The sequence below is a fragment of the Dipodomys ordii genome, unplaced genomic scaffold, assembly GCF_000151885.1.
Source record: "Dipodomys ordii isolate 6190 unplaced genomic scaffold, Dord_2.0 Scaffold30, whole genome shotgun sequence".
In the NCBI taxonomy this organism is placed as follows: domain Eukaryota; kingdom Metazoa; phylum Chordata; class Mammalia; order Rodentia; family Heteromyidae; genus Dipodomys; species Dipodomys ordii.
Window position 1 is genome coordinate 12,873,205 of NW_012267246.1, and position 24,206 is coordinate 12,897,410.

The following is a 24,206-nucleotide window of genomic DNA, read 5'->3' on the forward strand; positions in this document are numbered from 1 at the left end:
AGTTTTGTCTCTGTTTCTTCATTTTATCCTCTCTCTCACTCTCTCCTACCCCATCCCTCCTTCTCTTCCTCTCTTCTCCCCTTTTTTGTCAAATACTAGGGCTTAAACTCAGGACCTTGTACTCTTATTCAGTTTGCTTGCCCATTGCTGAAGCTCTCTGTGTGTTTCTTTGTTTCTTGTGTTCCTGGGCCTTGAACTTTGGCTTTGTGCCTTGTGGATAATAGCTAAGTACTTTCCAGAGTTCTTCCACTAGTCTTTGGTTGCTACTTTTCTTATTGTTGACTTTTAAGAATTCTTTGTATGTTTTGGATAATAGTTTTTGATATTTTATCATATCATATTTTATCAAATAATAGATATTTTCTTATGTCTCTCATAGATATTTTCTTCCGATATATGACCTATCTTGCCTCTGCAGAACAGATTTGTGAATTTTAAGGAAGTCCATTTGCCATTATTTTTTCATGGGTTACTCTTTTGATATTTTATCTAATAAAGTAGTTATCAAATCCAAGGTCCTCTAAATTTTTTTCCCATGTTATTTGTTTATGATTTCCTTATACCTTCTAGAAGTAAGTGATATGAAAAGCCAATACTTGGGAGGTGAGTAACCTAATTACTAGGGTTTCTGGACTAGAACAAGGGGATATATATCCATTCATATTTACATCTGATCACAGTTCTATGTATCTCTTTGTAAATTTAGTTTTTATTATGTTTATGTGGTTGTACAAAGGGGTTTCAATTCAGCATGTCACTTTGTGAGTACAGTGTACCTTGATCAATGTCACCCCTTCCATCATGTTCCCCATTTCTCCCAACCCATCCATCTCCTCAATTTACCTAGTTCCATTTTCACATATGTTCATTAAATAATATGACTTTATTCTATTAAAACAATAATGACACACAGATATCTCAAATGTTAACTAAACACTGCCCAATGCATTTTAGTTTTCTTTCTGCATAGGTCTGCAGCTTTTAAACTGGTTTGTGAACTATAGTTTTCATTCTTCTTGATATGTATTGATTTGATTAATGATTCTGTCCACACAGACAATATCCAGTTGCTGCCACTGTCGGCTCTTCTAGGCCCCTTACCTTGTCACCCCGCCCTCCCCCCCACCTAAGGTTTGGAATTTTGGTTGGTCTGCTCTCCTGTAGGAATACCCTTGTCATCCTGTCAGGCTCTAAGAACTTGCCTTTTGTTTATGCTTTCTCACTTTGCTGGTCCCCTCTCTCTCATGCTGCTCTTACCCTGCACAGGCAATCACTCCAAGCTCTAGGCCACACCCACATGCCAATGTGCTCTATTTTACCCAATGACTTCCACTTCATGGTTCAGAGAAGAAAAAGGACAGGGGGAGAAGAGGACTGTATCTTTCATTTACCTCAGTAAAATTTGTAATTTGGTTGTTAGTTTTTTCAGATTCTTAGTTATTTTTATGTTTCGTATTTCTTTCTTTTGTTTTCTCTTAGTTACTGGCATGTGGGAAGCATATATATGAATATAATATAGATGTATAATTATCTATGCTATATATAATTATATATCTTATATAAAATACAATATTAATATATATATTAATTAACCAAGCAAGCCTTTGAGTTGTTATGTATACAGAAAGTCTGTCTTATTTATTGGTTGCAATTTCAATCAAGTGTGGAGTGTGGCCCATAAATAAAACCTAAACTTAGAAAATAAAAGGAAGCTTAGAAACAACAACAAACTCTTTGAATTCATGCATATGCATTCTGCCGATCTGTAGATATGTCAGTCTTGTGTTATAATCAGTTGTGTTTAAATCACTGTGTGATCTGAAGACGGTTTCCCTTCCCTTAATTTTGTAAGAAAATATCTGTATTGCAAAAAGCCAACGGGGTTAAAAAGCAAGGTAAAGGCAAATGTATTCAATTTCAGTGATGAAGTGAACACTTTTGATTTGTTGAAAGGCAGTGTTTAGTGGAATTTAGGTGGCATTATGGTAAAAATGAATCAGGCATCCCCAGTACAGGAGTGTTTTTTATGCGTGCGAGCTATGCATTTGTTAGTTTTCTCCAATGGTGGACTCCATGAAATTGCAAATTGCTGTGCATACCAAAAGTCCCCTGGGGGATTTAGTTCCTGTTCATTTTAAAGACCAAATTTCATCTTCCTATAGGACTCATTCTAGCCCCTCCTCCTCCGTATTTTGTATGATTTTTTTCTACAATAGTATCTCTTTCATTTTATCCTCCTACCAAATGAATAGAAATTCTTTAGAGCTTGTGTAATTTGCATTTGTAGCAACCAAGTATTTGAGTAAGAGTCCATCCAGTGAGGAGGGAAGGGGACAGAGAGAGTAACCAGGGCAAATCTGACCGAAGTACATTATGTACATGCATAAAAATGTCATAATGGATCTCATTATTTTATGCAATTATATACACTAATAAAAATAAATAGGCATCCATAAAAATTCATCCCTTGATATTAAGATTTATTTCTAGTTTAATATATAATATTATGGAATTTGGAAGTGTGAGAGCATTTTAAAAAACTGAAGAATCAGCCAAAATGGTAATTGATCTTCAAGCTTAGATTTTCTTTGCTTACATTCTTTGCATGCCTGGAGAAGTAGAAAATACAAGATTATACAAACGTTTATACTTATGGTATATAATTACAAACTTACATTATTATAATTATAAATTATATATAATTATATTATGTACAAAACGATTCTATAAAGTTTTTAACCAGAAAGTGAAAGTTGGATGGGATAGCAAAACATAAAATTGAAATTATGTCCTCCCTCTGGTGGATTGATATTAATGTTTATACATAGTAAAATTACATGAAACACTCTTCCATCAAGTCCTCTTTTGTTTTCCTGAAAATTTACTAAAGAGACCAAAATCTTTGGAATATGCATTCTAAAGTTCATATTCTTTACAGCAGTAGCCTTTAGATCTTAACACATGTGGTGTGTGAATTATTCATGCATGGAGCCTAGGAATTTGTATTTTGGTGAAACATTCCAGGTGATTGTAATCCCTGGACCTCAGTTAAAAACAGATTTTAACTTGCTAACTAAAAGTGTGAAGCTATGCTCTGCTGCTCCCACCTATAATCCTAGCTCCTCAGGAGGCTCCTATTCAAAAGCCAGCCCATGCAGAAACGTCCTTGAGACTCTTATCTCCCATTAACTAGTGAAAAGCCGAAAGTTGAGATGTGTCTCAAGTGTGGGAACACCAGCCTTTGGGGGAAACCCTCAGGGACAGGGCCCAGGTCTTGATTTCAAATCCTAACATTGGCACAAAAAGAAGTAGGGCTCAAGAATACATTTAAACACTTGCCTATTGGCACAAAAAGAAGTAGGGCTTAATAATACATTTAAACACTTGCCTAAAAACATGTGTTCAGACAAATAGTAAAAGTATTTTTGTTTTTTCCTGGAGATCAGAACTCAGGGAACAGAGGGTTTCATGTAATTTGAGTTCCCTCCATGGTATATGAATGATTTCTACAATAGTCCATCTATGTTAGGGAGAGCTTAGTGCCTTGAATGTTTCTGTCCATCCTAGGTTTTTCTTTCTTTCTTTTTCCTTTTTATAAAATGGCACTCTATAAATAAACAGCTTAAAAGGAGTTCCAAAGCTACTCTATTTTGTGGTCATTTATCCAATTTTCAGTGTTTAAGAAACTTTCTCTTAGGCAAGGGTAAGTTCAGAATTATCTGTGAATAGCCACGAAGTAATGGCTATTGTTAGATCCTCTTAAGTATAGCACATGTTTTTGAGGAAATTATTTGGTCATTTGGCCTAATGTAAAACTAAAACGGTGGCTTGAAGTTTGCCACACAGCTGAAAATATGTTGGTTGTTCAGTTCTGTGTAACTAATGCTCTACTTTCTCTGTTGGTCCCTTTGATTTCTGTCACTTCTGAAGACCAGAACTGTGAAGCTTGAGGCCACTAAGGTTCCAAATTTGTGACAAAGCCCCCAAGGCTCACTGGAGTGGCAGTAAGTTCTCTCAGTTTGATTTCCTTTCAACCACTGAAGTGTTAGAAAAGTAACAACAAAGGCTCCCATGGAAAACAGCACTTCTGTTTCCTGACTGTCTACCATAGCCATGACTTACCTCTTTTGTTCAATTGACTTTTTTTGACAATTTTAATACTTGGCACGATGGATATATGGTATGGTTTTCACAGCTGGCATGATTCTTGAACTGAGCCTGAGGCACCGTTAATACTCTCTCCATCCTTTCTTCTTCCATCCTTACCATCTGCCAAAGAGAAGTAGGTTTTAGTTCAGGAAATTCCTTTCTCCCTTTATGCAAGTATTTCATATATATATATATATATATATATATATATAATATAAATAGATTACATGCTTACTCATACACATAATAGATACTATGTCTTCTATATATGGTGTTTATAATATAAAAGTTGATACTCTTTTAATAGTATAAGATATGTATAAAAATCCCTTGTGGTCACGGAAGCATTATTTTGTGATATTTCATCATCAGCTCAATAAAAGAAAGCCATTTTCAGAGAAAAAGGTAGTAAAAGTCTCTACCCTGCATTTAATCAAGAAGAAAAGCTAGTATCATTTTTAATGAGGGGGGGAATCTTATGAACACGATGTATTGGGTTTCTATGGAATGGAGGGAGTTTTAGAACTGTGTAGGTACTGGGGGGGGGAGAGAGAGAGAGAGAGAGAGAGAGACAGAGACAGAGACAGAGACAGAGAGACAGAGAGAGAGAGAGAGAGAGAGAGAGAGTCCCTGAGGAAAGCAGAGATGGCCCGTGCATTCCTCTCTTCTTTCAAAAGACCTTGGAAAGAAGTGGAACTGTGGCTCAAACGGTGGGTTGCTAGCTTTGAACAAAAAAAAAAAGGTGCAGAGACAGTGCCCAGGCTCCAAATTCAAGCCCCAGACACACACACACTTTGCCAACCCAGTAACGCCCACACCCCCTAATCTGGGAATGTCCATAACCGCTCTGAGAATGTAAAGATGTTGGCCACTCTGGAATGCATCCATGCTGGGGACAGACACCCTCTCTCCTTGGGGGTGACAACCAGATGCCAGAGCAGCTGAGACTCACAGGAAGGACTATAACAGAGGGACCCCACAAGCCTACAGAGATGCTACTGATGTCTGGGGTACATTTCTGGCTCTCTTAAACCAAGATGTATATACTCTCCTCCCCCTCTCTCCCTTCTCCTCTCCTCCCCCTCTTCCCTCTTCTTCCACTCTCCACCTCTTCCTTGCCTGGAAACAGGCAGATAAGACTTCATATGGTATAAGGCGGCCCTCCCAGTCCAGAGTCTGTTTGGGGCTTATACCAACCCACCAATAGCTAAGGGGCTTTTCTCCAGATTCCCCTGGTGTCTTACTCTTAGTTTCAACTAAACTTTGCTTTTATTCCAGTGTTTCCTAACTTGTAGTGCTCTGATGGTGGAACCCTTCTTTGGAGGAAGATTACTTTCGCCTCAACTAGCTGTGCTCCTGTAATAAAGTGCTCAACTTCTTCCCCTACCTTCTTATGTCCTTTCCTTCACTTCCTTGTCAGATGGAGACAAGGAACTTAAAGACCTGAACTTAGATGCTAACAAAACTATATGAAGAAAGAAATTGGCTCAACCACAAAAAGCAAGAACAGAATGAGCAAAGGATCTATGTTACTATAGCATGTCTAAAGCCCTTTGTAAGGATCTACTAGTCAAATGCTAAGTGAATCCAGCACTGGCTCAGACAATAAGGGAAACTCAGGAATAAGGAATAACTAGCCTTGTCTAAGGAATCAAAAGCTTGCTTAAATTTTGTTTTCTTTCTGGTCATTGGCCTGGAACTCAGGGCCTGGGTGTTTTGTTTCTTTGTTTGTTTTTTGCTCAAGGCTAGCAAAGAGCTAACTTTTAAATGACCCACATTAAAAGCAAAACCATTTCATATTGTCACCATTTAAAGATGCTAAATCTTATTGAGTTCCCTGGATGTTCCTATACTTTCTAGGCTTTTACATTTTGTAAAAACAATTATTTTATATAAAGGAGTCTGAAAGATAGTGGTAAAGCCATTCTGTTTCTGTAGCCATTTATCCAATTTTCAATGTCAAAGAACCTTTTTTTTTTTCTAGGCAGCAGTAAGTTCAGAATTATCTGTGAACAGCTACTGTAACAGGAATATATTTCCTAGTATTAAAATTAAGTGAGTAGTTAGAAAAATTAGCAGATGACTCCTTAGCAAATATTTTCTGCTTGCTCTAGCTGATGGCTTCTGTGTTTTGTCAAGTAATGCACAACACATGTGAGTTCTGGGACTTATGAATGTGGTGTGTGTGTGTGTGTGTGTGTGTGTGTATGTGTGTGTGTGTACATGTGCATTGGTACTGGAGCTTGTACTCAGAACATGGACACTTTCGCTTACCTTTCCACTCAAAACTGGCATTGTACCCCTTGAGCCACAGCTTCACTTCTGATTTTTTTTTTCCGGTTAATTGGAGCTAAGAAGCTCATGGACTTTTCTGTCCCAGTAGGCTTCAAACCATGATTCTTAGATCTCAGACTCTTGAGAAGCTGAGATTACAAATGGTACTTTTTTAAAAAAAAAACAAAAAACTAGATTTTCTACCATCACCATCTTTCTCAACTTATTGAAATGCCTAAATGGGAATAGGGCTATGTATATGGTCAGAGGAGTTTATTCCTAGGCATGAATTAACTATGTGTCCCAGAAATACTACAGTGCATCAGTGGGGTTGTATAGAGTACTCATCCTATCCACATTCATATTCTGCTCTCTTCTGTCTGTGATCTAGGAGAAACTGACTTGAGTGTCTGGCTTCACACTGAAACCTAACAAATGAAAATCAATGGCAAGAGAATAAAGAGCAAGGGGGGGGGGAATGGGGAAGAGAGAAGAGAGAGACAGAGAGACAGAGGGGAAGAGAGGGAGTTAAGCTATTGGGTTATTTCTTGGTTGGAGTTTGATTTCTAGCAGAGATTTCATCCTTCTTAGACTACAGTACAGATAGTGGGTAGCCACACGATTGCAGACCTCTCTGTGACTCTATTTCTCTTGTCCTGGGGCCAGCATTGACTTTCTTCCATTGCTATTCTCTAAGTGCTGTATCCTCTCCTTTTGTTTCTAGTCCCCGTGCCCAGATCTGTAAAGTCACTAAAACTTCTTGAATTGGATTCTGACTCCTGAATGACCGACAAAGCCCTGTAATAGCCATCAAGAGTACGGTATAACACAGTTGACTGCCCTAATTGCATTTTCTTTTGATATAGAAATAAGGTGACACACTGAGGCTCTACCTAGAAAAGACCTGCCCTGGAAATAGCATGTCTCTGCCACCTACTGCTCTGCATTTCCTGTTTTCTCAGTTACCACAGCCAGGGACTCCTCGCAGGCACGTCACCACCCCACCCTACACTGACTCCTGTGGCCATAAGTACAGCTTTCACCTGCACTCCCATGGAGAGGGCTCCTCACTAAGGTCAGCAGAAGCTTTTAAAGGTGAGATGAGGGAAGGTGATGCTCTTTCAGGAACATTAGTAAAAGACAGTACAAGCTATAAAAAAACCAAAAACAACCAATCTCAAAAAACCAATCCCAACATGCACTGCAAGCTCTCCAGCGGCCTGTTGAACTTTAATGACTCAGGTTCAGTCTCCAGCTCTATTTCTTAGAAGTTGACTTGAAGCTCATTCTCCTTTCTGTGACTTTTTACTTTATTTTATTATTTGTTTTGGTACTAGTACTGGGACTTGATCTCAGGGCCTGGGTGCTTTCCTTAACTTTTTTTTTTTTTGCTCAAGGTTAGCACCGTACCATACCTCCACTTCTGGCTTCTGTCTGCCATCAGACATCTGCCCTGAGTTTTTGCCCCTGGCCTGGCTTTCCCCATCTATGCCTCTCTGCTGTTTCTTATCTGCCCTCCTGACCTTCCAACACTCACTTTCCTTGACATGAGATGGCTTTTATCCACTCCATTGCCAACACTATATGCTAAGACCTGGGAATTGAATAGTCTATTTCATTCTCTACTTCAGCCCTTGAAGTGAATCTCCAAACATCTAGTCTCTAATGAATATGCTATTTTGGCTTTTGTCTTCTTCCCCCCCCACCACATTGCAGAGTTAATATAAAGAGAGGTTTGTCCTGAAGGAATCATTTGTTTGGTTTTTATAGCAGATGCACATGAATATACTTTTCTCATGAGTAAATAAGAATAAGTCTTTGATCATTTGGTTATTTTTGAGATAGATTTCATTTTACTGAGGGTTTTTCTTCCTTCCTTTGGAGTGTATTTTCAAACAAAAATTCTTTTCATTTGACAATGGAGAAAGTCTTATATCCTGGATTCATAAATATTTTGTGCAGTAAGGTTTCTATAACATAAATCTAATTTCCTGGGTAAGATAGGAATAGTTTAAATAAAGGAATGAAAATTTGACACACATATTGCCTTTCCTACTAAAAGTATGTAAGAAAAAATGGCAGAAATAAAGGGATCATGTGAAAGAGATTTGTCAACTTTCTTCAAATGGTCCCTTCAATTTCTGACCCATATGGCCAATGTTGAATCGTAAATATAAATATTGTGTAGTGTGTGTGTGTGTGTGTGTGTGTGTGGCACTAGGATTTGAACTCAGAGCATGCTGCATGCTAGCTACACTGGCACTCTACCACTTGATCCATACATCCAGCCCTGTTTCTTGGTGTTTGTTTTGGGGATAGGGTCTAGCAAACTTTTCTGCACAGGCAGGTCTTGCATCACAGTCATTCAGATTTTTGGCCTTCCAAGTAGCTAGAATGATAGACAGGAGCCACTAGTACCTCACTTGTACTCAGCTTTTTCTTGATAGTAACATTCATTATAGCACTCATACTTTGTAAGAAGTCAGCAGTATCTCAATCTTGTTATCTTTTAAAAGCTATGAATCACTGAGAAAAGGTTTCACTTATTTTTATATAGTTTTATTTTTAAATTTGAGGCTGAAATTGTTAAGAAATTGTGAAGGCTGAATTGTTAAAAACTCATGAGTTTTTACAAAGGATCTTCTGAGGAGAATTTGAAGGTACTAGAATTATTAATCTGCAGAAAAGGAAAAGAAAGCTACAATTGCTTTCATGGTTAATGGGCATGCAGTGTTCATTTTCTTCCTTGAATGTAAGAGAATGGAAACAATGAGGCTAGACATTGGTGGTTCATGCCAGTAATCTGAGCTACTCAGGAGGATGATATCTGAGAATCACAATTCTCAGCCAGAAGAGTCTCTTATCACCATTTATCCAACAGAAAGCAGGAAATGGTAGAACACCAGCCTTGAGCCAAAAACCAAATGAGAGCGCAAGACCCTGAGTTCAAGCTTCAATATTGGCGTGCATGTGTGCATGCACACACTCCCCCACGCATACAAAAAAGGAAAGAGCCGGGCGCCAGTGGCTCATGCCTGTAATCCTAGCTATTCAGGAGGCTGAGATCTGAGGATCACAGTTCAAAGCCAGCCCGGCAGGAAAGTCCATGAGACTCTTATCTCCAATAAACCACTAGAAAACCAGAAGTGGCGCTGTAGCTCAAGCGGTAGAGTGTTCGCCTTAAGCTGAAGAGCTGAGGGATAGAGCCAAGATCAACCAAAAAAAAAAAAAAAGAAAGAAGATGGAACCATGGAATATTTCAGTGTCTGTAGAACATTTTACTTTGTAAAGTTTATCAAAATAGAGGCTTAACTAGAACATTTTCAGTATTTTATAATTTCCATTCAGGGAAAATATAGTTTATTCACTTTTCTGAGATTTCCTTGGTGAAAAGAAACATTGAAACATGTCATATAGTAAACACTCTACTTGGATATTAGCATTTTGTAGGCTTAGCACAGAAAATTATTTGAAAATCCTTAGAAAGAAAGTTACTTGTTCAAGTTTTTAAAGAAATGTTAACTACTCAAGTTTATGTGTAGTAGGGGAAACGTTATCCCCAGAACCAACTACTTTTTTCTTTAGTTTTCTCCTTAACACTTATTTAGGAAGTTCAGATTTAAAGTACAAAGAATAAATTTCCAAACCTGTTGGAGCTCATTGTTGATATTTAAGATTGCATTAGGAAATGACTTCATAAACTGGTCAAGTTTAATGCATGAGATGAATAAGAACTAACTAAAATATATGTAGGGAACTATACAGAGAAGTTATCTTGATGTTAGAAAATGCTTTATGTTTTTGTTTCCATGAAACCTAAATGTTTGGATGGAGAATCCATATTTGGAAAAGCTGGGGTTTGTTTGGTGTTACTAAAACTGGCCAGATGCCAGTGGTTTGTGCCTGTAATCCTAGCAATTTAGGAGGCTGAGATCTGAGGATCAAGGTTTAAAGCCAGGCCAGGGTAGAAAAGCCCATGAGATTCTTATCTCCAATTAACCCCCCCATAAGGTAAAAGTAGAGCTGTGGCTCAAGTGGTAGGGTGCCAGGCACAAGTGGAAAAGCTAAGTGACAGATAAGTTTGGCTTGAACTAAAATTCAGGCTCTTAGTTCAAGTCCCATAGTGTAACATACACAGGAACATTACTGTTCATTCATATACATAATAATGAATATGAAGCATATAGTAAACCTGATAAACAATCAGACCATAATGACAAATGCTTGGATGCCTTCCCTATTAATTTACTTTTAGTATCATGAAATAAACCTTCAAAAATTTTTATTGTAGAAAGCGGAGGTGCATATTAGATTTCAAAACATCAAAATCATTCCACTCATAGTCAAATTATGTAAAATATGTGTAAACACCAATTACATTAATTTTGAGAAATGAAAATGTCTTTGTATGAGCACATTTCATGACATAAACATTTCATATCTTAATTCTGTTACCCAGTGCCCCCATACAATGACTTACATCAACAAATATTATTAAAACTAGCAAGTTTAGGCATATGAAAAAAATTGAGTTTTTAAAAGTATATTGAAAATGAACAGGTACAGTGCCTCACCCCTATTATTCTAGCTTCTCAGGAAGCTGAGATCTAAGGATCTGGGCTTGAAGCCAGCCTGGGCAGACAAGTCCCGAGACTCTTATCTTCAATTAACCAGCAAAAGTTTGGAGGTGGAGCTGTGGCTTAAGTGCTAGCCTTGAGCCAAAAAGCCAAGGGGAAATGGAAGCCCTAAGCATATACCCCAGTACAAGCCCAAAGTAAAATGTATTCAGAATGGATTGAATGGTTATTTTTCTCAATAAATTACTCATCAAGTTCTTTGTCATTTTTTTCATTCTAAGGCTAACTTAATTTAGTCTATTTTTTAATAAATGAGATCACACTTTTCTTGTACCCAACCCAAATAACATATAATACTTAAAGTGATTATTCTCTTCCGTCTTCCAGGAAAGAGATTCCTAACAACTAAAATTTTCAACATAATTTTATTAGCATACAAATGACTACAAGGTTTCCAGTATCGAAGTGCTTACACATTTTAATTTTTGCCTTACTTTAGTAATTAAGTCTTAACATTGGAATAGAAAACAACTGGGAATATTAATTCTTAATATTAAGAAAAATCAAATTATGTTGGAAAGTATTTGATTAATATCAGAGATTTGAAAAATTTGGGGGGCTGGGAAGGTAGCTCAGTGGTAGAGCGCTTGCCTTGCATGCATGAGGCCCTGGGTTCGATTCCCTAGCGCCACATAGCAAAAAGAGAAAAAAGCCGGAAGTGGTGCTGTGGCTCAAGTGGTAGAGCGCTGGCCTTGAGCTGAAGAGCTGAGGGACAGCACCCAGGCCCAGAGTTCAGGCCCCACGACTGGACCCCCCCCAAAAAAAAGAAGAAAAATTTTGTGACAGGGCTGTGTATGAGATAATGTAACCCAGAATGTTTGAATTTAAAAATATTAGTAACTTATTGGTAGCAGTTTATCTTTCAAAGTTGTATAATTACTTAGTCAAAGAAGACACACAAATGTTTATATATACATAATTCAGTGGCTGGGAAGGTGGCTTAGTGGTAGAGCACTTGCCTTGCATGCATGAGGCCCTGGGTTCGATACTTCAATACCACATAAGCAAAAAGAAAAAAGCCAGAGGTGGTGCTGTGGCTCAAGCTGTAGAGCGCTAACCTTAAGATGAAGAGCTGAGGGACAGTGCCCAGGCCCAGAGTTCAGGCCTCATGACTGGATCCCCCCCAAAAAAATTCAATGGTAAGCAATTTTATTATAACTTAAATATATTAAATATAAATATAGATATGTAAAGATCCACATTATTAAAAATTTTAACTTCTTTTTAGGAAATGACCAGTGATTGGAAGCCATTCAGTGACTTTAATAAAATGTTCACATTACAGTTTTTCCAACATTGAATGCATAAAGTGGAAACTAGAAATTTAAGGTAGAATGATAAAATTTTCCTTTTGATAAAATATGCACTTGTAAAAGACTAAATTAAAACTCTCTGTAATTATTTTTTAACATTACGCCTAATATTTTTGTACAACTTTGCCATTATGATTTCTAATATCTTGAGATTTTCTAGAAAATATTTCCTATTTTTGAAAGCATGAGAAGGGAGAATAGAATACACAGTTCATATTTGCCTAAAAGTCTTGATAAGCTTTGGGCCCAAGTCTTTATTAACTCTTGTTGTGATGGACAAACATTATAAATTTGATTGCCCATAGAAGATCTTTTTAATTTACCTTCAGACTTGGACTTCAAACTTAGATGTTTAGATCTCAACTTCCACCAATATTTGCTTTCCTGGCAATTTGTGATTTTTTTTTTTGCATTATGAGGGAAAAATTGCAAACATTACTGCAAAGTTTTTTGTTTTCTGGAGAAAAATGTCTGGGAGCTGGTGGCTCATGTCTGCAATCCTAGCTACTGAGAGGCTGAGATCTGAGGACTGAAATTCAAAGCCAGGCAGGGCAAAAAAGCCAGAAGCTCAAGTGGTAGAGTGCTAGTCTTGAGTTCAAGTACCAGGGCAGACCTCAAACAAAACAGAACAAAACAAAACAAAAAATGAACTAATAGGGATCAAGCTCTTTTGAGGTAATACAATGCTAAAACATAGTTTTTGTATGTTCATACTTATGCATTAAAAGCATTTCAGTCTACAAGTGACTCAAATGCCCATTGAGAATCTTTTCTGTGGTAATAATATATGTAATGTAATGTACTCTTTGCCCAACTTATGTAACTGTAACCCCTCTGTTTTTAGCATTTTCAAAATAATTTAAAAAGATATGGAATTAAGCTATGCATTAATTTATATTAATTTGCTCATTTCTTTACTTTTGAAGATGTCCACATAAATTTTAAATTGAAAGAAAAACACTGTCAAAATGGTTTTTAAACATATCACACATGATGTATACCTTTTAAAAAATCTTGGCAATACTGCTAGCATCGAATAATATATAATCAAATAATATATATTTGAAATTATATTCCTTCTCATTAATTTCTCACTTAAAGCATTATTCCTGAAAGTTCATTTTCTATTTTTTAAGATTATGATCAAATCCATCCCACATCTGATAACACATTGTTTGCTTAAGTTTAAACAACTGATAGATGTCTTATGAGTAGGTAATAGGCTCATTGAAATGGATGGTTTCTAGTATCTAAAAAAAGGAAGAGAAAACTTAGACTTCTACTTGAATTAAAGGAACCCCTGATGTAATTTCATGCAACTCCAGTATACATTTATTCCACCTCTGCTTCTACTGTCTCTTTATCCTCTCCTCATAAGGTAACTTTGGCATCGTTGATTTATGTTATGGAAGTCACGAAGTTACTTTAAATATAATTTATAATTTATGTTTTCACACATCTCATAATTCATAGCACTTTAACATTATATAACGTTTTCTTTGGTGTTTTGATGATCTCTTTGAGTAATGCAACATGCAAAGAAATAATTTAAAAACTTCCTCAAGTGAGGAACTATCATGATTTTTTCTGTCAGTGGCTTTTGTTTTATTTGCTATTGTAGTTGAATCACCCATTTCTTGTGTGTGACGAGCCTCAGTTTAATTAAACCTTAATTCCTAGACGTGAACCAACTCTTAAAGAATGCATATATATCTCAAATGCTAAATTCAACACCTGAGATCTGGATAGATTAGTCATTTACCAGTGATCACTCACTTAATTATGGAAGGTATTTTTCAGAGACGGGTGGGACATTATGAGATTCACTGGGGTTCTATGAAGTTGTACATTCTCTTTTTAGTTTCAAGAATTTCATCACAAATATGATTACTTTCTGTGTCACTTATCTACTCTTACTGTCTTAGATCTTATCTGTCTTAATGTCTTAGCGCTTCTGAGAAGAGCTATGGCCAGGAAGAAACATGGTTTCTTTTAGAAGTATGGCTTAAGGCTCTCTCTCTCTCTCTCTCTCTCTCTCTCTGTGTGTGTGTGTGTGTGTGTGTGTGTGTGTGTGTGTGTGTAAGACAAAGTTGGGACTTTGTCAGAAGAAGGGTTCACATTTTTCCCAGTCTTTACCTTCACATAAGGGGTGACTATGGAGTAAACACAGAGAAAGGGAGTATGGATGTCATGGTTAGTGAAGGATGGTCTCCCTTGTGCACAGCAAGGGAGAAAAGGGTGGAGAATGCTTTGGCAGTGATGGGAGGTAATAAACTACCACCAGTTTCATTATCATTATAACTAGCATTGTCCCATCATCATCTGTGCCATTATCATCATCACCATCACCATCACCATCATCATTATCATCATTATTGTCATTCTAAATGTATATTTGAGTTGAGAATTCTAACCATTCTGAGATGGAGGAATATTATGGCAGAGATCAGCAACTTGTGATGCTTGAAGCAAGGTTGACAATGGGGTCATGAGTAACATAAACTAAGCTCAAAAAGCCAAATATCATATATTTTCTCTCGTGTGTGAAACCTAAATCTAAATGATGATGGTGGTGGTGATGAAGACTGTCTAGGGGGATTAGCAGGATGTGGGGAGGAGAACGTGCTGGGGGATTGGTAAGGATCGACATATGCAACATCAATACATATATATGTATACACGTGGATACATATAAAACAATGTATGCATAATGAAGCCTCTTAAAGACATTGATAAAGAGAAGAAAAGGAGTGAAGGAATATAATAAACAAGGTGAATATGACCAGCATACATTGTATACATCCATAGCATAATCACAATCAGCCTCCTTTATCCTATTAATGTATGCTAATAAAAATAAATGAAAAGGAAAAAATCTATTATTGAATACTCAGTAAAAGAAGAAAAGAAAGTGTAAGAAAGAAGAGTGAGCAGGAGCGTTTTATGGCCCGCCAGTACTCACCTTCTCACTTGTCCTCGAAATCTCACCCTGAAGATGGTTCTCGCCTCCTTTTTAATCATTTATGTGCTCTCTGTACTAGATTATTTTCTATCATCTCCTGAATATGATGAAGTCTTTTGTCATTTACATTCCCAAACAAATCACATCACAAACTTTCTCTTAAACTCCATGTTTAAGGACTCCTCAATATCTCCTTCCTTTACATGAACATGTAAACTGAATTCCAAGTTCTTCATTAGCAACTCATTTGTTAAATCTACTTAAATAAAGTGAAATTCTTTCATTTCAAATTACTAGATGAAAGCAAATTAAAAAATGAGGATTTATCTTCCCACATACAAAGATGACATGTAGGATGTTTTAGCATTGTTTAATTAAGTAACTCAGGGATGTTGGTACTGTGGCTTCAGAGTCAGCTGTAGTAGTTCTAAGTATTATATGTCACACAGGATGGGTCTACTTCTCAGCATTTCACAGTCTATTAAGGAAGAAAACCTTCCAGACAAGTAGACTAATGAGTGTTTCTCAGGCTTTATTGACCATTAGGGGAAACACAGGCCATACCTGTTCACACATGACACACCCATTCTCTAGCTGCAAGGGAGGCAATACAATATGAATCTACTATTGTTGGCTCCAGTGGTGGGGGATAAGTTCTTTCATCAAGAAAGAAAGCAGTTTTGTTCCTAATGTTCAGTTCTTGGCCCATGTCTGCCAGATGAAATTGGATGCTTTTATAGCAGTTTCTGTAGTGTTCACCACTTAATGATTAAACCTCAGCTCTTTGGTTTAAGGCTCAGCATGGTTAAAATGTATTTTTACTTTTTAGTTAGCCACATCCACATCAACAGTTCTAATTTTTCTCTTTTCACACTTTTCTAGGGGTTAAACAAATCCTCATGTCATCTCGGGATATGTGGGTGAGATCTCAGGGTGTGTGTGTGTGTGTCTGTGTGTGTGTGTATGGTTATGTTAATTTCATGGCAAATAGGTTCTGAAGAATAGCTGTCTTGTAACTAATGCGTAAACTATGTGATATTTATTTGGCTAATCAGAGATCATACATGCTAATTTTCTAGTTCATGAGTTTGTTATAGTAAGCAGAGATTGACAAAGACTTAGATTGATGAAATATTTCACTTCTTGTCAAAAATAAAATAGGGGAAGTCATGGAAGATTTCTGTGCTTACATTTCTCTCTCCCTTTTTTTGAAAATGACTGAAATAATCTGAAGGAAATTAATGTCTGTTTGCACTGAAATAGACCAAATAAAACTATCAGTATAAGTGTTTTATGATAATTTTTTGCTCCAATGATAAGCCTTACTCATCCATTTCAAGAGAAACATCACAAAAGATCTGAGTGAGAGGCAAATTTTAAATAATTGAAGTCAAACATGATAATATATAAGATATTTTTTAAAAAAGAAATTTTAACCATGGCTTTATTTACAAAGTTAGTTTTCAGAGTTATTAGGAACTTTTGAGCTTTTATTTAAAAGCAAAATATTATAAGAGACAATTATTTTCACATCATATATAGATGAGACTTGGCAATGCAGAATTATCATTTTTACCATAAGAATTCTCAGCTACTTAGCCTAAACCATAATTTTCAAAATCTATGTTTATTAATTAACATATAAATTAATATATATTTAGAGAACAAATGTATACCAGACATTGTGGTAATAAGACTTGATTATAACTTTTGAAGTTATAATATGTATTTTTATAAATCACTTAGGAATTTTTATGCACTGTAATTGCCCTTTGGACTTACAATAGTGCCTTGTAGGCATACTTTATTATTTGTGAAATAGTATTAAAATGGCTAAAACCTGACCAAGGCAAAGAAAGAAATTCCAATAAAGGAGAAAATAAGCTTCATTTCTGATGTAACCACCATGAACACCAGAAATTTCTGTCTTCATGGAGCTCCCAGTTTACTTGAGAAAAAGTAGAAATATGTAAAATGATTAAAGTAAACTGGAGTAGCCGTGTGAAACTATTATTCTTTATTTTTTAATTTAGGGCATTCTTTCTTTTCACAATTGTTCAACCTGTAAGATTGAATTGTGAGTGTTGGATGTTGTGATCCAAAATGTTCCCAGAGGTCAAGAACTAAAACATAATCTTGTCTGTTTTTGTTTCATCCTCTCTCTCATGATAAAAGAGAGTAGAATTAAAAATAAGTTGGCCATTATTATTATTGCTGGATTCTTTACCATTTTTGGAAAGAAGTCTGATTTGGACTCTACTATAGATTTCTATTTCTTTGCCACAAATAAAAGTTGGTTCAAAAAAATGTAAAGAAATTTAGGGTTTGTGTGTGTGTGTGTGTGTGTGTGTGTGTGCGTGTATGCCTGAGTGTGTATGTCTATATGTCTTTAGGACAATGAAAAGGGTGTCTGTGGATTATAGCTATTGATCCTAGTGTTCCAAACTCAGTTGATTCTGCAGTGCCTGACATGTGAACAGCTGTCTAAGGAATTCTCTTTCCCGACCTAAAGCACATCTCTGTCCACTCATCACTACTTTTTCAGAGGTGAAGTTGTCAGGGATTTAGGCATCTGGAAGTTTCCCACACAAGCTCGAGTAAGAGAGAAAGACAGGTGTTTATCCTGGAAATTATTGAGCACTAGGGAGGTCCATTACACACAGGTCAGATACATCTCCCAGTCAACTCCAAGCAATTAACACCCATATGAGACTTGATGTAAAGAAATCAATCAAGCAGATTGCACTGTCTATGCATGGCTGAAACTCTTGACTGTGAATTAAAAGGGTAGTAAAGTAACAAATTCAGTTAGAGCTTTTAAGTGAGCACTGGGGGAAATTTATACTCTTAACAGGCATATGGTTATTTAAACCTCTTGGGAAAATACAGACTCTGAAACACTTATTCTCCCATTCCACTCATCTTTTGTTCTCATTTGTTGAATATTTGTGTGGGTCAGGGATTCTTGGATCACATTGTTTAATGCACACATACGGGAAGATTGATTGCCATGACCATTATACAGTTGCAAACTCTAGATTCAGTCTTAGGTAATTCATTCATTTAGCTTCACCCAATCAGAGCTTCATTGGACTCTTACGTCTTCATTTCAGCCTCACTCTGAATTGTATATGTAATAAGCCTTCAACATAAACATGATGAATAGAGTGATCATAATTCACCAGTTAATATGCATATCATAGCTTTGATTTTTAACTTTGTTTTGGTGTTTTCTTATGAAAACTTGTGATTTTAGCTAAAAAAATAACAAACCATGCAATCACAATTAAGATTATTACCCCTTGTGATACTTCACTTTATTCCTTTCCTGAAAATGGAATTGTCTATGAAGAAACTTTCTCCTTCTCTGGCTCCTCTTACCTTCCAGTTTTCTTTAACTGCATCAGTTAGATTTCTTCACACTTAGCTCCTATTCCAATTTGCCTAATTGTTCAATTCTTCATTCATAAAGTGGGCATACAAATAGCATTTATTTCATGGCCTAGCTCTTGATAATGTAAAACAGATAAAACCAGGAAGCTGAATTTCTTATATTAGTTACGATAAAAGACTGTTTTCTGTCTTTTATCAAGTGCAAGCTAATATTTGTGTAGACTACTGGAAAGTAAATTATATGAGAAATTAAATGGAAAATCAAAGTTAACTTTTTGTTATTAGATTTAGTAATTTACCATGTTGAATTACTATAGAAGTTTGTCCCATTTCTCAACTAACGCCAATCTACACTGACAGCAAATAATTGGTCCAGTGACAATGGTGTATTACTGCCATTAAAAAATCTTTAAGTAGTTGTTCTTAATTAACAGAGATTTTAATTCAGCCTGTATGTTTATAAGTACAATGCATCTTGAAACAATGTCACTCTTTTAGCATTCTTCCCCAACCTCATCTTCGTTCCCAATCTCACTTGTCCCCTCAATTTCTATTACCTCCATTTTGAGTAACACTGATATACAGCCCCTAAAAGAGGTTCAGAATATACTAGATGCACATTAAACACCTGGATTTCCATCAGTAATGCTCTTACTTCTTACCTACCTTAACTATTTAACTTTGTTCTCCAAACCACCTTGCTTTTGCAAACATTTTTTCTTCTAACATTCATCTTTTAAAATTGCTTTCCTTGATTCTCTTTGTCTTTATTGCTTGTGCTAGTTTATTCTGAGTGTTCCTTAAAGTTGAACCCTTGGAGTTGAAGCTCTCTATTTGCATGTATTTTTTGGATTCTTTATTTCACTAAAGTCATCTCTTCTCTGCTATCTACAACCTTTTCCCATGGCTATGTGTCTTCTAAAGTCAGTCTCCAGCTCAATTAGTTGCCTCCAACATGACTTTAACTGGTGATTTTTTTAAAACCTTATGTTCACACTAATGCAATGCCCTTCTGCTACATAGCATCATTTTTTTCCTGCTTCATCTTTTATTCTTTTAATCACCTTCATTGTTTCTACAGATTACCATTGGTTTTTGTTTTTGTTTTATTTCCAGTAGGAGTTGATCATTTAATATTACCAACCCAATACAAGAAAAGGAAATTATTTTACTGCAAAATTTTACTCAAGCAATGTTTTTGCTAGCTACTTCTTTAAAGCCAAAAATCTGTTTCTTCTTAGTTTTATTCAGTCTTTTACCTTTATTTATTTACATCTTCAATAAAGATTATTTGTGGGCTGGGAAGGTGGCTCAGTGGTAGAGCACTTGCCTTGAGCTGAAGAGCTGAGGGACAGCGCCCAGGCCCAGAGTTCAGGCCCCATGACTGGACCAAAAATAAATAAATAAATAAAAATAAAGATTGTTTGTAACTCTAGTTATGCTAAATTGTTTTATATAAAGTAAGCAGAAGCTCCACTTTGTCCTAAGCTCCCTAGGATACTTTGTTAGTTCAATTCTAGTTCTTTGAATTGACCAATTATTCCCAAACCATGAGCTAAGGATTTTTTTTGTGTGTGATTACTAGGATGTGTGCAAATGACCTGTAACTCCAGGCATTGGTTTTCTTATCTATTCAAAGCAATTAAAACTGAACTTCCACTAAAAAAGAACATCTCTTTCAAATGCATCAGTAGGACATTATTCATTCTGAACAGTTTAAAAATAAACTCACGCAAAATATAAATCAAAATATCCTTATTTCTCATTGTGTTCACAATTTTAACATCCCATGTGTGTACTGCCTTTGAAACTTCTAACTTATCTCCAATTTGCTTTTAGATCTTTAAATATAATTTTCTTTAGATTCAGTTTCCTTTTAGATAACCCTTCTGTGCAGATCTATCAACCTTTGTCCTGGTTCTTTCATGATATTTTGATAGAACACATCCAGTTACATATTCCAATCTTAACCTCAGATATTATTAGTGGTTAGAATGTACACTTGTAGGTTCTCTGCCAATTAAGATTAACTTATTGTCATTACATCACCACTACCACCACAATCCTCACTACCATCATCACTATCATTAACGAAAGTGCCATTTCCATCATCAAAATGATACACCATTACAAACCTCACCATCACCATCGGCACCACCACCACGACCACCACCATACCACCAATCACCACCACTACCATCACTGAGAGTACCATTGCCACCATCATGAACACACCACCATCACAACCATTACCATCATGACCAAAACCAAGAGTACCATCACCACTGCCATTACCACTGCCATTATTGTCATCATCATTGAATCTACTTATCACTCACATGTTTCATGAAGCAGTCTTGGCTAACTTTTTAATGCTAGTGGGTTTCAAAATGTAACCCAAGGATCCTTATACCCCTTCAAGTGAATATCTGCCTTTCATACATTTTCTTCTCATACCTTTAGAAAAACAACATCTGACAACAGGTTGAATGCAGAAGCCAGTGTGGCCTATCACACATTAGTTCAGCATTAAGTCTATGTGTAAAAGTATAAAGCAAACTTTCTCATTAAGTAGTTTTTTTTCCAGAAAACATTACTATTTTATGTAAAACATTGTTTATACTAATATATAAGGGACTTAAAATTGTTGGCTAAGGATGAATTAATATAACAACACATTAGATTTTTTTTCAAAATTTAATTTTGGTTCTGGAAGTATTCATAGCTATAGAGTTCTCCATAATATTTAAGACTTAAGAAGAGAAGAAGTTAAGTACTGTTTCAGTTATTACCAATGAGAAGTGTATTTTGTTATTATGCAACTACACCTCCTGTGGCTTTCTAAATCATTATGATCATATACTGAGCATTTACAACACAGAGATACAATGTATGTATTTCAACCTTTACGTTCCCCTTTGTGTTCTAGCTTACAGGTGTGGAAACTAAGGTTTAAAAGATAATTTAGAAACCAGTCAATATTTTTGGCAAGCTAAGTGATGGAGTCAGTCTGGAACTTCCTCGTGTTTGCCACTTCATGCCACATTCGACATCAAACCATTTCCCTAGACACCAGTTAGAATTCTCTATGGAAGCAGTTAATTATCCAGATAAATATTGAATAGACAAGAACAACCCATCTCCAGAAGCCATTTAAGGCAAAGGTGACCTTCACTTGACTTACTTGTTTTCAGTTTTATTTTCCAAGTCATTTTCAGTCTTGAATTGCCTACTGTAGACAGTAGAATGCTTGGCAAATCAATAGGTTTCACAGAATGAGCTTAATTAATTCAACGTCTACTTAAGGTAAGCTTTGTAAGCTTAATTCTATCGTAATCCACCTGTAGATGCTTATCTGGCTCTGGGCACATTTCATCATTTCATCCCCAGTTAATGTGCTTAGTCATTTCTTGATGGAGAATTAGGATTTTCAAAGTTATCAGGGCATAATTAAGCTTTGTTCAGTTGCCTACCCTGCTGCCACACTTGCAGGGTGCCATGTCCTCTACCTCTGGAGATCTACCCTGCATCACAGAGGTTGCTGGCTTTTGTAGACTGAGCCAAGAGGAGAGCTTAGGGGGGAAAAACCCAGATGAATAATTCATTTCACTTGTTCCTGAGAACTCAGAGGAAGGTGCTTCGCAGGACAACTGATTCATCTGGCAGTACAGTGTAATCTTGAGCCAGGAGAGAGCCTGGTGGAGATCAGCCATGCAGGAGGACATAGAGAAATTGCCCTCCCAGACTACACACACAGAAGAGCTCTCGGATGAAGGGAATTTATAAGAAAGATTATACATTTGGTTTTAGCCAAATTTGATATAAAAGGCTACATTTTTAATGAAAATGTCAAGTAGGCTGTTAGAAATCTCTGACTGAGCTTAGGAAAGAGCAAGACTGAATTCACAGAAGTGAATGCTTCAGATTAGAGATGAGAAATGAAGCTGGTTGGTGTTTGAAAGGAAATCACAAAGAAATAAGCTCAAAGATATGACTGCTAAGCGTTGTATAAATCCTATTGTTCGATTGAGAGATGGAGACAAGAATAACATGAAAAGACAAGGAAGACTATGGTAGAACATGGGATGGAAATACGTATGTTCCTCTAAGGCTTAGTGAGAAAAAAGATTTCATCAACAGTCTAAAATATTCCAGAGAACCTTAGAAGATAAAGTTAGAGTGATACAGGGGGGAATTTGAGAAAACAGTTTTATATTCAGTTTTTGTTTAAATAGTGAAAATATGAAATATAGGTTCCTTTAGCATTTATATTAAACAGATACCGTCTCAGATGCTTGTAATATGCCAGTGAAGAAACTGAAGCCTGCTATCTTTGACAGGCTGTTAGCCAAGGACTCATTAAGCATTATTAGTAGCAACATAATGTTGTGTTATTTGCAGTGCTGTGCTGATAATCTGGCTTACTGATGAAAAAATAGAATCTGATATAAAAGACTTGATATTACGTGTGAGGGCTTCCTACCTTTCAATACTTGCACCCTAGCCAATTTCTGGCTGCCAAATTCCTGCTGCAGAGCTGGGAACAAGGCATAGCATACATTTCTGCACATAGGAGAAAGGTAGAGCAGTTAAGTATTGGTACCACCATATTTTCTTTGAGGTTCTGGTCTATTAATATACTTCTGCCCTTAGTTTGGTAATCTGTGAAATAGGATTTTTTTTTCATTTTTTAACTGTATTCTTTTTGTCTTTTGGTTTTGGTACTGGGGAATTGAACTCAGGATGTTGTATTTGTTAGACAAGTGCTTTGCCACTAAGCTACATCCCAGCCCATTTTTCCCCCCTGTTTTTATGAGAGAGTTGATTTTTCAAAAGGTTGATAAGAGCCAAAAGAATAAAATGGAAGCAACCAAGTCAGATGTTGATATGTGAAAAAAAATATTAAACTTGAGTTTCAAAAATCAGACAATTAAAAAATAAACTCACAGATGGCAAACAACTTTTGGAAATGCTGTAATAACACCTCATTATCTAACATCATCACAGGATGAGTTATTTCACATACTGAATTCTCCAAATAAATAAAACACAGATAGAAGCACTTGCACTTTTAATTTTAACAAGTTTATATGGAAACCTTTATAAATGGAATGGAAAAGTCTTCACTTCCTTATTCCTATAACATATATTTTTGAGTTTAAAAATGATGTGTGATTATTATATAACAGATTGAAAATAGATATTTATAGACGAGAAACAAATCTCTATTTCTAATCCTATTATTGAGATATAACCAGTGTTAATATATTATTTTTTTCTCTTTACTTTTACTTTTCTTTTGTTTCTTGTGTGGTTACCAATGCTCAAACTCAGGGCTGTGCTCTCACTTGGCTTGCTTGCTCTTGGCCAACACTCTCCCAATTGAGCCGTGACTCCAGACTGGCTTTTTGCGGGTTAACTGGAGATAAGAGTCTCAAAAACCTTTCTGTCCAAGCTGGCCTTGAACCACTACCCTCA

At 36.2% G+C, this 24,206-nt stretch overlaps 1 protein-coding gene across 1 annotated transcript in view; it reads left to right on the forward strand.

The window, feature by feature from the left end:
• The first annotated feature begins 3,935 nt into the window (after positions 1–3,935).
• Nlgn1 (neuroligin 1) overlaps positions 3,936–24,206 on the forward strand; it is an 845,315-nt gene continuing 825,044 nt past the window's right edge. Inside the window, exon 1 of the mRNA XM_013016179.1 lies at positions 3,936–4,004. The gene's annotated coding sequence lies outside the window, so the exon portion shown is untranslated. The remainder of the gene's footprint in view (positions 4,005–24,206) is intronic.